A 14,401-nucleotide genomic window follows, 5' to 3' on the forward strand; every position below is an offset into this window, starting at 1 on the left:
ATTTTCTTTATGAAAAGGGCTCTCTGCTCGACAGGCTCTTATGTGGATGGAATGACCTTCTGCTGCTTTGGAATACTGGAAGGCAAACTTCAACTCATCTGACTCACAAAAGTAAATAAGCTCTGGTCTCCATTAGCAAGGAGATAGAAGATAGTGAACCTCACTTTCCTTTTGTTGCTTTTCAATACATAATAATTTCATCCTGAAATTATTGTGTTGAAAACACTTAACACAAGACAATTTTTGCCTGAGTGCATATGCCATATTTTAATGACTGAAGCTATAATTCAAAACACTACCTGCATGTTCTTTCATTTTTCCTTAAGGTTATTCTTGTACATTGACACTAGTAAGTTGAATAAATTTGTTTTCATTACATCCAGTAAAGTTTACTAAAGAAAGAGAGAAACAGCTTTTATCACCATGGTCATTACTGATTTTAAAATGTAGGTTTAAGCAATTTCGTTTCCTCATTTATTCTATCCACATATTTTCCTTCTTCCATCAAAGCAATAGAACACATAAAAGTCAATAAAGTAAATCTGTAACTCATGCTATAAAATGCAGGAATGACTTGACTTGGACCTTCAAATCCTCCATCACACATATAGGCAATGATGGGCTGGTAAATGTTAACAAGCAGCTATCAAAAAAAGGAAGAAAAAAGCCCAAATTAGTAGTGTTTGTCAATTTCTCCTGTGTAAATATTCTCATGGCCAATTTCAATCTATCATCATGGTGTCACTGAACAGATTTGGGCAGAGATGTCAGTAGCATCATCATAAATCATTCCTACCATTTGGATATAATGATTATAAATAGCCTTGGATAATAATAAAAACTAGGAGGTGACAGTATTAGCATGATTATCCTTTTTCAATATAATGTGTTTAGATTGAAGTTTATTTAGTTTAATAGTTGTGTGTAACAACTGGCTCTGAAAATTGGTACAAGCCAAATTCAATATGCTGAAGTCTAACAGGGAAGGTTTTTGGCTACTTGATTGTCCAGGTTTCAGCTGGCTTTGACTTCAGTGGAAACAACCAGCTTCTCAGAAGGAAAGAGGGGTAGATTGATTGCAAAAGTAGCCACAATTCGTCACCTTCCCAGTATCCACATCCTTTTCCAACATGACTGCAGCTTCTTCTATTAAGGGGTAGCCTATTTCCCTACTCCTAAATAGGGAGAAAACTGGGTTGACCTTGAGACTTGCTTTGGGCTAAAGCATGTGGCATAATTGACGGAGTGCCTGTTCCAAGTCAAGGCCTCAAGAGGCCTTGTGTGTTTACACTCTGTCTCTTACTGTTCTCCTTTCACTGTGAAGATACCCCAGGGTGGGAAAAATCAGATGAGTGCTGATTTTAAGGGAGAGGTAAACAAAACAAGCAGAGATGAGTAGGGACAACCCTAGACTAGTCTAGAGCCAGATGACCTCAAAACACGTGACAGACCCCAGCCCAAATCAGCAGAGCCACTTCAACCCACGGCTGACCACAGACACATAAGTGAACCCAGAACCACTCAGCTGACCTGCAAACTCATTAGCAATAACAAACGTTTATTGTTTTATGTCACTGGGTTTTGGGAAGGTTTGTTAGAGCTTGAGAATAAGACTGATTTCTGTCTTCTATATGGAGAACTAAAAGAGTCATGATTTGAAAGCAAAGAGGACCCCTGAAAATATAAGAGGAAATAGGACTAACATGTAGGAATTAAGGGTTAAGAGAAAAAGAGTGCTCATTTTGCTAATCTGGGCACATTCAACTTCAATAATTGTGGTGTGTTAATGTTACTTGAATCCAAAACTCTGGTCATAATCAGCAATAATTATGCCATTGTATTAAAGCCATACTTCCAAAATATTCTGTTTTATGGATTCAATACTGATTATACCTTGCAAAGAAGACTTGCTTTTAAAAAATACTATTAGTAAATACTAATATTTCTGGGGAAGAATTATTAAAAAGAATCTGTACGTTTTCAAAACTTTGAATATTTAAATTATAGAATGCTACCCTCACCACCATATCATTTTGAGACAATGAAATCATTCAATTCCATACTTCAGTTGTAAACTGATATTTCCTTTGAAATATTAGTTTTCCAAGGAGCTTGACATCCTGCTTCTCAGGGGAGAAAAAAGGAAGCAAGGGAAGGCAAAATAAGCTTAGGAATTGTACCTTTTATCCTTGATACTAGATGTTTTCTAATCTCATTTTCACTTCAGTGCCAGAAGATGTGCTTTACATAGAGAAACGCAAATCATTGGACATGCAAGGCAAAGTTGGAATTGATGTAAAAAGTTTCAGAATGGAAGGAATCTAGGAATTTTGTGATCCCAAATTTTTTTTCTACACAATAGGAAACTGAGGAAAAATGGCTTTGTGCCACAGATGTGCAGCTATTTAGCCAAAACCCTGAAACAAAAACGTAGGTCAGTTAACTCTTAGAACAGAGTATTTATTCCATGAAATCACAAAACCCACTGTTTTCAATGAAAGTTGATTGTCAATATTCCTTAAATTAGTCTGCAAAGAAAAATTCATCTTGTTACAAAATCAATGTCACAATTTTACTTAATAAAAATAGATAAAAAACACAATTTCTGTCTATACATGAATACTTACGAGCCAAAAAGCAAGCCTGATTTAACTCAAAGTGTCAGATAAATTCTGTGTCATAAAGGAAATTATAGACAAATCATGACTCTCAAATAATGAGAAAGAAATGGTCCTAGTTTCCAATATAATGGATACTCAATTTTTAAATTAGGATATGTACAAATGAGTTACTAATGGACCATTCCCATAAATGGTTAGTCTCCTAAAGATATTGAATGTTCATGGGTGTACCTCTTCTAGCTGCTAAAAAAAATTAAGCTTTAAAAATAAGTATACATTTTCCCCTGAGGAATGCAATGGCCATTTCTGCAGTCCACGATCTGTCTTGCAGTGGCACTATCAGAGCTCACTGAAGCCTCAACCTCCTGGGCTCAAGCAATCCTCCTGCTTCAGGCTTCCAAGTAGCTGGGACTACAGGTACATGTCACTACACCCTGCTCACTTGCTCTCTTGTTTCAGAACATCAACATATCATTTAAATATTTCCTTCTCTGTGAAGCCTTGCGCATCTTCCTGCATTCCCTCCTCCATTCCAACCCACAGCAGCACTGGGCAAAATTAAAATCCTAGTATTTCCATATACTTCTTATGATTCCCAATTACATCATTTACTACAACTGACCTTGTATTACAGCCTTTGGATACTCCCTGTTGTTTTTTGTTTGTTTGGTTTTTGAGACACAGTCTCGCTTCATTGACCCAGACAGGAGTGCAGTGGTGCGATCACAGCTCATAGATGCCTTGAACTCCTGGGCTCAAGTAATCCTCCCACCTCAGCCCCTCAAAGCCTTAGGATTACAGTCATGAGCCACTGTGCCTGGCTCTGGGGGGCTGAGGAGGGATGATCTCAAATGTAAGAATCATAAGCATAAGAACTATGTTTTATTTCTTTTTTTATATCCTTTGGGACCTCACACAGTGATTTTCCTACGGGAGATGTTAAACATTTTTATTGAATTAAATAGTTCTAATTCATAAAGAGTTTAGAATCTAATAAAATGATATCATATACAACATCGATTAATTTTTGCCCAACTGCAAAGGGATGAGAATTTTACCAAATCATCAAAATACATAAACTTAAATTCAAAGATAAAGAAAAAATAGATATAAAATTTAGAAATAAGGAAGTGAAACTATAATTGCTACAGAGAGTATGGGTTAAAATGAAAAAAATCAAATGAAAACTATTATTATTATTTTTTGAGATGGAGTCTCGCTCTGTTGCCCAGGCTAGAGTGCAGTGGCACGATCTCGGCTCACTGCAAGCTCCGCCTCCTGGGTTCACGCCACTCTCCTGCCTCAGCCTCCCGTGTAGCTGGGACTACAGGTGCCCATCACCATGCCTGGCTAATTTTTTTTTTTTTTTTTTTTTTTTTTGGATTTTTAGTAGAGACGGGGTTTCACTGTGTTAGCCAGGATGGTCTCGATCTTCTGACCTTGTGATCCGCCTGCCTCGGCCTCCCAAAGTGCTGAGATTACAGGCGTGAGCCACTGTGCCTGGCCTGAAAACTAGTTTTTAAAAGATTTGGTGAAGTACATGGATACCTAATATTATGTCAAAAATTAGTTTCCCTTTGTTTAATAAAAGGTGGTTAGAAATATAAATGAAAGCTCCATTTAAAACATTAAAGTGATGGAACACTCAGAGGAAGTTTAACTTTAACTGTGTAAGATCTATATGATAAAGACCTTAAAACATTACTAAGGAATATAAAAGACAACCTGAATATAAATGAGGACATATTTTCTGCTTGCATAAAAGTAGTACACTAAAGTGTTATAACATTAATCTCATCACTTAAAGAAATACCAATAAAAAATACACATGGTTTTTAGGAGAGCAATATATATTGATTCTGAAATTCAAATGAAAATTAAAATAAACGTAAATAAAAGCTAATAAAGTAGGACTATATCAAGTAATATATATTGTAAAGTCACAATAATTAAAACATTTTACTACTGGTCTAAAAATATATAGAAACGTCAATGATCTCAGGGGAAAAAAATGGAAAGATACAGAGGCTTTCAGTGTATAACCAAGATAGCATTCCAAATCAATGAGAAAAAAAATGGGTTATGCAATAAGTAATGTTAGATGACCTGGCAGTCATCTAGAGTAAAATAAAATTGATATTACGGTCAACATTATGAGTTCACTAATCACTGGTTCTCCTTTCACTCATGGGCATACTGGAATCTATCTGTATGTCCCAGCCTCCTTGAATTAGGCTGGGCCATGTGACTGATACATGGTCAATAAGCAGAAGGCATGTGTGTCACTTCTAGGCTGAGGCATTGAGGAGTCCTCTTTGATTCTCCAGCTGTTTTCTCCTGCCACAGCAAATGCAAGGCCTCTTGCTGAGATGGTTGAGCTCAAGACTGAAACACCCCTAGATCACTGAGGGTAGCTATCTTGGAATGCTTTTGCAGACCTTCAGCAGATGGTTTGAGCAAGAGATGTATTTTTGATGGGTTATTCCACTGACATTTGGGGGCTGTTTGTTATCACGGACTACTTTAATCCTGACTAATAAAGATTCCTTTGTCACTGTCATAAATTAAGGTCCAGATAGCTCAAAGATAACAACCATAAAAATTAAAATCATAAAAACACCAGAAGAAATCACAAAGTGATCTTTATTATTTTAGAATAGATAGTTCTGTTTGGAAGTACATTTTTTTAAAAGGGACTAATAAATTTGACTACAAAATGTAATTCTGGAAGGCAATAATTCTACAAGGTCAAATTAAAATTACAAGCTGGATATAATGTTTCCAATATATGATAGCTCTTAATATACCAAAATATCTTATGAAGCAGTGAGAACAACTCTCTATCGGAAAATGGGCAAAGGATATGGTTAGAAATACAAATAACACATAAGAAAAGTCTCCTCTCCACTCATAGAAGAAATGCAAACTTAAGTAATAAAGGGCTCCCAATTTTTCATCTATAACATTTCAAAGACCAAAAAAATTCAGTCAAAAATGGCATTGGCAAGAGAATGAGGAAACAGGTCATCTTGATTGGTGTTGGTGGAAGTGTAATTGATTAATTGATATAATCTCTTAGTTGAGCCATTTGGCAATGTATTTCATAATTAAAAATGCACATACATTTGGACTCAGCAATTTCACCAATAGGAAATTCAAATATACCTGCATTGTGCCCAAAGATGATTTTTTTAATGTGTGTGTGTGTGTATATGTGTGTGTATATATATATATCTATATATATATATCTATATATATATATCTCAAAGCATTGTTTGAGGCAGCAAAAAACTGGAAACAACAAAATACCTAGTAGAAAATGACTCATTACATAAATTATGGCATATCTATAATATGAAATAATACTCTACAACCTCTAGAAAAATAATGAGTACTTGTATTTGTACCGACATGGCATAATTTCTGCAACAAATATGAAATAATACTCTACAACCTCTAGAAAAATAATGAGTACTTGTATTTGTACCGACATGGCATAATTTCTGCAACATATTGCTAAGTTTAAATAGCATTTGAGAGCACATCATCATTTACAAGTTTTCTGGGAAATGAAAACATACTATGAATCCTTGCCGCAGGGGAAGGGAACAGGGGAGAAGGGGAAATACTTTTTAATAAGATAACCTTTAATAGTTGTAATTACTTTTTAGTAGATGTAAACATTACTTATTTCAAAAAATAAAGAAAATTTAAAAACATTAAATCAGACCAATTCCACTGCTACCCATATGGGCTAATATCATTTTAATTTTAATTTCCCAAAGGTCATAAATGGCCAGAGTGGTTATGTGCCTGGTAATCAGTGGTAAGAAAAATTCTGGCACAAAGAATAGAATATACAGACTCGGATAGTTGCTACCTGTGACAATTCACTTAAAGGAAAACTTACTCAACTTCGAATATCTTTCTAACAGGAAGTGAAACTGACAGCTCTCACCCTCCTCGGATAAAAATACAATCAGGAAATATGACATTGTCACCCACGTAGTGCAGCTAAGGTACTTCCCTATGCCACCACAAGCAGTTGACAATGTCAGAAAAGTTCTGGCATTATGTAAGATTTCCATTCCATAAAAATGATAGACTTAAAAAGCACAGGGCAGATGCAGCATTAATCTGTTCCCACAGGCTTTATGGTTATTTAAAGGGCCTGTCAACATGAATAATGCACAGGAGTTATTTTTACAGAAAATGAGCTCAGAAATTATAGAACAAACAACTTATATGATGGCATGGATTTCTAAAAATGAAAGTTTATAAGGCAGAGTAACCACAAGTGTTTTTTTCTTATTTTTATTTTCTGGACTTTGTGGGTAAATCTACAAGATATTGCTAATTGTTTAATGAGTAATGATTTTGTCATTTTCTAGGAATTTGAAAAAATAAAGTAAAAATAAATAAAGCTTTGAAAACCAGAAAATTGCACTCTCTAGTTACATAAAATATATGAAACAAACACAAATTGTCTTAGTGAAAAATAGTTTTTTCATGGGAAGTGGTTGTTGGAAAGGAGAGAACAGTACTGAGAGTAAAATTTGATATAACGGGTTGGTAAAAACTGATAATTTCTGATTGTTTTATTATTCTAGAATAAGAATCCACTTTTCCCTGACAGAATTTGAACTTAAAGTATTTCAGTAAGCATTAATAGATACACTGAACAACAAAATAGTAAAAAATAGTCCAAAAGGAGATCCAGATACCCATAGAAACATTATACATCAAAAAGGTAGTATTTCAACTCACCTAGACAAAAGTTGGACTTTTTGATAAGTAGTACAAAAGACAGACTTTTAAATAAGTGATGTTGGCACAACTGGATAGCAAACAAAAAGAGATATACAACTGGACTTTTAAATAAATTTTATTGGAACACCTAGATACCAGGATAGGGCAAAAAATGTTCTGAAAAAAGACAGTGTTAGGACGAAAGAATAGTAAGTTAGAAAAATAAAATTGGGTTCATCCCTCATGACAAACAAACAAAAAAATACCTCCAAGATGCTCCAAGATCAAAACGGAAAAGCATGAAGTCATACTAGAAAAAGAAATCTATGGGTGAATTTGCTTTATAAACGAGGCATGAATAAAGACTTACTAACTAACTGTGACTCAAACTCCAAAAGTGATACGATAAAATATTGATAAAGTGACTAGATAAAAATAAAAACAAAAACTTACAAGGCAGAAACAACAACAACAACAGCAACAACAAAACACCAAAAGCAAAATCAAAAGGGAAAAAATAAACTGGGAGGACATTTTTGCACCTCTAGGGTATGATAGAGAGCTAATTCTCCTAATATATAAAGAGCTTAAAAAAAATCAAAGGGGAAAAAAAATGACCAAATACCAAATGAAAAAAAAAAAAGTGCAAAGTACGCAAATGAGCATTGTGCTATTAACTGAATGTCTGTCTCCCTTCAAAATTCATAGATGGAAGCTTAAACCCCAATGTGATAGGGTATTGGAGGTAGGGACTTTGGGAAGTCCATGAGGGTGGAGCCCTCAAAATGGGATTAGTATCTTTGGAAAAAGAGACTAGAGAGTCAACACTCCCTCTCTCTGCTTTCCCCTAAGTGAGGACCCAATGAGAATGCAGCCATCTGCAAACCAAGAAGTGGGCCCTCAGCAGACACTAGATTTGCTGGCACCTTGCCTTGGACTACCCAGCCTCCGGAACTGTGGGTAATGTTTTCATTTCAGCCACCAGTCTATGGTAATTTGTTATAGAAGCCCAAAGTGACCAAGACATATTTATAATTTGTTATAGGAGTCCAAAGTGACGAAGACATATTTATGTATATTAAGACATATACTATGATATATTAAAATATATGACATATATTTTATTAAGGCATATGTGTGTATAAATACCGATTTATATATGTTTTAGAAATATATGTATGTATATACATACGTGGTCCTTAAACATGTGAAAGGATCCTTAGTTTCATGCATAGGTAAGAAAAAGGTAAGTTAAAAATGTGTTAATCACGTTTCTTACCAAAATGGCAAAAATAACAAACTTATCAATGTCCTTTGCAGTGAGACTGCATGTGAATAAAGATTCTGTAATACATTGCAAGGGGAGTAGAAAATGGTAAAAACTAAACAAAGAAAAAGTCTATGAAGATGTTAGCAAAACAAACAAATCTAGGAATTTATCCTGAAACTGAACTTTTGCATATGTAAAGGAAGGCATTTTTTTTTTAATTGTAGCCTTACACATAATAAAAAAAAAAAAATGGAAATAACCTAAATGCTCATCCACAGAAGACTGAAAAACTACAGAACCTCCATATAGTGGAACAATATGCAGCTGTACAAAAGAATGAAAAAGATTCCCATGACCAACATGAAGAGGTATTGACGTTACATTAAGTGAAACACACAACCTATAAAAGCATATAGATAGAATGCTACATTTTGTGTAAGAAAGACTAAGGCATTTTATATATATTTTGAAAAAACTGGTGTCTCAATTCACTGGGCAAAGATGGACTTTTTATTAAATGAGATGAGAGGACTGGGTAGCTGGGTATGTGTTTGTGTGTGTGTTTCCTTATTTTTGCAAACAGAAACATGGTAAGGAAAACCAGAGGGTGGGTGGGAATAGGGTGAAAGGATATGGATGGGAGTGACTTCCCTGAGCATTCTTCTTTACATAATTTTGAATTTTGAACCATAGGAATATTTTATGCTTTCCAAATGTAAAATTGATAAAAGCAATAGAGCATTTTAATCTCCAAAATTGAATGTAACTATAAATAAATAAATCTAAATGTATAGCAAATAAATAATAGAACTCTATAGAAAATAATTTTAATAATCTTGGAGTATATCTTCTTAGTGAAGCATACAATAAGGAATAAAGATAACTGCAAAGAAATGTTGGATTTTCTCTAGTGGACTTGTTATTAGTAGCACCAATGTTTTTATTCTAGAATTATTTTGTGTAGACTATGAAAAAGAAGTGAATATATTAATGAAGTATGGAATCAAAATTGCCACTATACAAAAACAGAAATACATGAAAGGAGAGGAAATGAGGAAGAAACCTGTAATAATGGATTGAATTAGATCTATTCGGATCTGTAATTTCACTGCTAGGATTACAATTTGAGGCAATACCAAAGAATAAAAATGCCAAATGAAGAAGAGATATCTGCTTCAGATTTACCTATAATAGCAAAAATAAAACAGAAATTGTCTATTCAAAAGTAAATAGTAAGTAGTTAATATGATTTCCAATCAATGCATTATTTTTCACCTATAAAACTGATAAATATTAAAAATATTTAGAATCATGGCCATGCTTACAATGTCGTGTTAGATGAGAAAACTTTAATATGTTATGTATGCAAATATATAGATGAACACAGTTTGATCTTTGGGAAAATAAACACACGATTGTATATATCTAGAATTACTAAACCATGAAGGCAACTTATTTAGTTGAATGTTTTTTCAATGCAAATTTCTGTATTAATAGTAGCTTCAGATATTGACAAAATTAAAGACTCACTTGCTGTTACTTTTCCCACCTTTTTAAACTGAACTGTGCAACTTCCCATTTTTTGAAATTGAACCTTTATTAAGGCAATAATTCAGACTGGCCTCTAAAATAATTGTTTTTTCTCTTCTCAATCATACAACCAAATAATTTATTTAAGGCCAAGGACACATAATTCTAGTGTTGCAATGTAGTGCTAGGATTAATAGTGTATGAAATTTTTTGCCACATGCAACTAATACCAACTAATGCCATTAAAGCAATATGCTTTGTTAGGATTAAAAGAAATATTTTTAATCCCCTTGGATCCACCACAGCTTGAATTTCTGTCCTTGAGTCAACATTGTCACACCTTATTAATTGAGGCAAAGACGCCATCAACACAGTCAGATGATAATTCTGAACTTTCAGCTCCCCACTTCTGTAGTTACATGGTTTTAGATATATGATTTATTATCTAATATCTTGTTGCCAGAGAAACAAGCTCAACTTACAAAAGTAAGGCATGATTCAGCTCAATATATTACTTTTCTGTTACAACTTTGTAGTTTCTCTGTTTACAATCTAAATAGGGCATGAATATTAGTAAATTACAAGCCAAACATTTGAGGGACATGATTAAAAGAAGCTTGATGAGTTTCCAGACACTTGGAACAGTTGTAAGCATTTACCGGAAAGAATTTAGAATAACATGGTACAGTTAAGTATCAGGGAAAAAATATTTACAGAGGAGTGTATCCATCTATTATGACTTTCTATATTTTATAGTCTAGAATAACAATTTACTTTGTTTTTTTTTTAATGGGAAAAACAGATTTCAAGTCACACTTTCACAGTATTTCAAATGCTCTACAATATCCTTCAAATAAATTATTTGACTTAAGAATTCTCAACTCAAACCATGAAATTTTGAGCAGCTGAGCATAAAATTAAATATTGAGTCTAGTTCACTATTACTTACACAAGTTATTCTTTAACATACTTCCTGAAAGTTTTATCAACCACCAACTCATGTGAAATATCCCACTGAATCATCTATTTTTATTTTAGATATTCTAAGAGCTATTCCTTTTCAATATTATATACAGATAATTTATTTGAAAGCATTATTGACTTTAAAATTGTGTAAACTTAAAATTTAATTTTCCTTATTCAGCTACTCCACATTCTTTGGTATATGTGTAGGACAGAACTAATATAAGAGATCTTAAATTAATTTTATTTAGATTTTCATCTGGTATCTATAAGTAATAATATGTAGACAATGCCTTCTGAAGAATCTTTAATCTTCAAACAAAATTGCAAGCAAATTGATTAACACAGAAACATGTTTCAGAGATCCATTAAATAAAATAAATGTCTCATTAACTACTGCTTTTGACAGTAGAGATTTATTTATGGCAAAAGTAATAAAGTCAATAGGTGTTGAATTTCCCATATCATTTGTATGTGTCTCGACCAATGAAAGTTCTTTTTAAACTCTTACTAAATTTTTTTACACTAAGGTACTATAAGAATCAAGGAAAATGTAATTCATGCACAGATACAAAATGACATTTCAACTAAAGACAGTAAAATTTAATTTTTAATCAACATTCATAAAAAGAAAAATTGTGTTTGCTAAACAATTTTAACCAGATATTACAAATCTTGAAATAGTCTAGGAAGAAACAATTTATGTAAAAATTTAACATGACCTTACTAATTTTGAAATATGAGTAATACTCAAAGTTTTTGAAAAATACTGTTAAAGATACCATTAAAAGTGAAAACTTTGCCAGATAGAAGCCTATATACTGTAGATGGCAAATGAAAATACCTAAAGAAAAACATTGAGAATATAGATGATGCAGCCAAGAGTTTAACTTGTCAAATAATGGCACAACTTCAAGCCTATTAAACATATGCACTAATGACCTGTAGTTTTAAGGATAACAGTAACTACAACTTACAGATTTCCTATTATGAAACATTTGTTATGGCCTTTAGTTCTCACAATAACCCTGAGAAATAGTACTATTAACTTCATTTTATGGATGAAGAAAGCAAGACATGAAGTTGAGCAACTTGATTATGACCACATGGGTAATCCTGGTGGAGCCTCTTAACCACTGCTGTTCCCCAGTGTGAGGATACAGAAGCAAAGCCTCCCTTTCAGGGCATAAAAGTCAACTCCCATGAACCAGAGAATCATCAGACTTCTTTCTTTCTGCATACACACACCAGGAACCAAAAAGAAACTATGACTATTAAAAGTTATTGTTCCCTAAGTAAGTCCTACCCACTTTTAATCTAACCTCAATTCAAGGTTTACCTTGACTTAAAATCCTTCCACAAAGGTCAAGTAGTACTGATTTTATATAAGTCATAAGATGTAGAACCATAGAAAAATAGGCTCTAGAAATAGTTGTGAGTAGACAGGGAATCTCACTGCAGTGCTGCACTAGGCTTTAGGCTTGTCTAAATGCCAGCGTAGATTCCAGGTCCTATGGGAATAAATGAAATTCTTGTGTTTTGAGTAATATGTGGGCAATGCTGATGGTTTTCTGTCATAAACTAAGGTCTTGAATTGAAAAAAATAAATTAGGTGGGAATAATGCAAATAGTAAAGTTTAAAATTCAAAACATCATAATACAATACAAGACAAAATTCAACATTATATTAATATTATCAAGAGATATGAGAAAGACGTTTCTGGTTTCGATCACCTAAGAACCTGTTCTCTAAACATCTTTAATTAGGATCTGCACTATTGTGAAGATAAGCATCACTCATAAACTTGTGTCCTGGTTTATTAAGCGTGGTTAGCCTCATAACAAATGGTTTTTAGAACATTTATATTAATCCTATGAGATGCTTGTGACCAAGAGACCCATAGTTAAAGGAAAAAGAAAGAGGTGACACTAACCCATGTCCAACACATCAAAACCTGTGAGAAATCCTGCAATAAAGGAATACTTAGCATTTCCCAAACTTATTTGACCAGTCATCCAGGCCGGAGTGCAGTGGTGCAATCACAGTTCACTGTATCCTTAAACTCCTGGACTCAAGCAATCCTTCCACCTCAGCCTCCTGAGTAGCTGGGAGTATAGGCAGGCATGCACCACTACATCCAGCTATTTTTTTTAAGAGATACAGCCTTGGGTCTCAAACTCCTGGCCTCAAGCAATCCTGCCTTGGCCTCTCAAAGTGCTGGTATTACAGGTGTGAGCCACCACACCTAGATGACATTGTTATAACATCTATTAGTATTCCAAGGAACTCACTTGGAGAAATAGTGAGTTTTGGTTTTGATAAAAGTATTCTATATACCTGAGGAAAAAAATACAATAACTGTTCACAAAACTAGGCCCATTCATGGCTGGCAGTGATGAGCAAATTCTTCTCCCAAGCCCTCTGGTCTTACCTGAAATCAGTAATGCTTGGGTATAAATTTAAAAATCAAGCAGCATTTGAGTACAGAAGTACCAGGTGGTATAGAGAAAATGTATTAGGTGTGTGAAGAGAATTTTCTGATCTTTTAATCTCAGTGGTCTTGTCTCACCTTTAAACATCAACAAACAAACTGTCTAATTAGTTAGGTTATTCTATCTTCTTGAAATCTCTATCAAAATTAATTTCAGGAGTTCTGGAAAACTCTACTTCATCATTAACAAATATTTGTTAAGTGGCAAATATTTTACTGTCTTAATTGCCACTTTTTACATAAGTTAAATGCTATACATAAGAATTCTTTCATCTATGAAAGTACCTACTATGTGCCATGCAACACATCCAAGGGCAGTGATACAGGATTTCACTTTTTTATGGTACATTGAAGGAATTTAAGAATTTTCAGCCATTTCCCATTCAAAGATGACAAAACAAATTTCTCAGAATAAACTGGTATACATTCCTAACTTCCTTCCACTCTACCCAACTTGCTCTCAAATATTAGTATATCACACATTATGGCTGCCAAATCCATTTGAGAGATGTGTATCATTTAATTCTCACAATAGCCCTATGACGGATACAAATGTTACCTTTAGTCCCCAGGGATCATCTTGCTTGTCTCCTTCATTTTTTGATGAGGAAGGTGAGATTACTAAAAGATGGTATGACTCTACCCAGGTTATTCCATCAGCTGCAGTACCCAAACTAAAAACTAGTATTTTAGTCTATGTGTGCTACTATAACAAACAGACTGGCCAATTTATAAGTAAAGATCTGTCAGGTGGGAAATATTTATAGAAATTTATT

The 14,401-nt window shown here is 33.8% G+C and overlaps 1 protein-coding gene across 3 annotated transcripts in view; it reads right to left on the reverse strand.

Moving 5' to 3' along the window:
- The window catches only part of PLCB1 (phospholipase C beta 1), a 744,009-nt gene that overhangs the window by 475,103 nt on the left and 254,505 nt on the right, over nt 1-14,401 (reverse strand). The window lies entirely within an intron of this gene.

This window comes from Macaca fascicularis, chromosome 10 (assembly GCF_037993035.2).
Source record: "Macaca fascicularis isolate 582-1 chromosome 10, T2T-MFA8v1.1".
NCBI classification, from domain to species: Eukaryota; Metazoa; Chordata; class Mammalia; order Primates; family Cercopithecidae; genus Macaca; species Macaca fascicularis.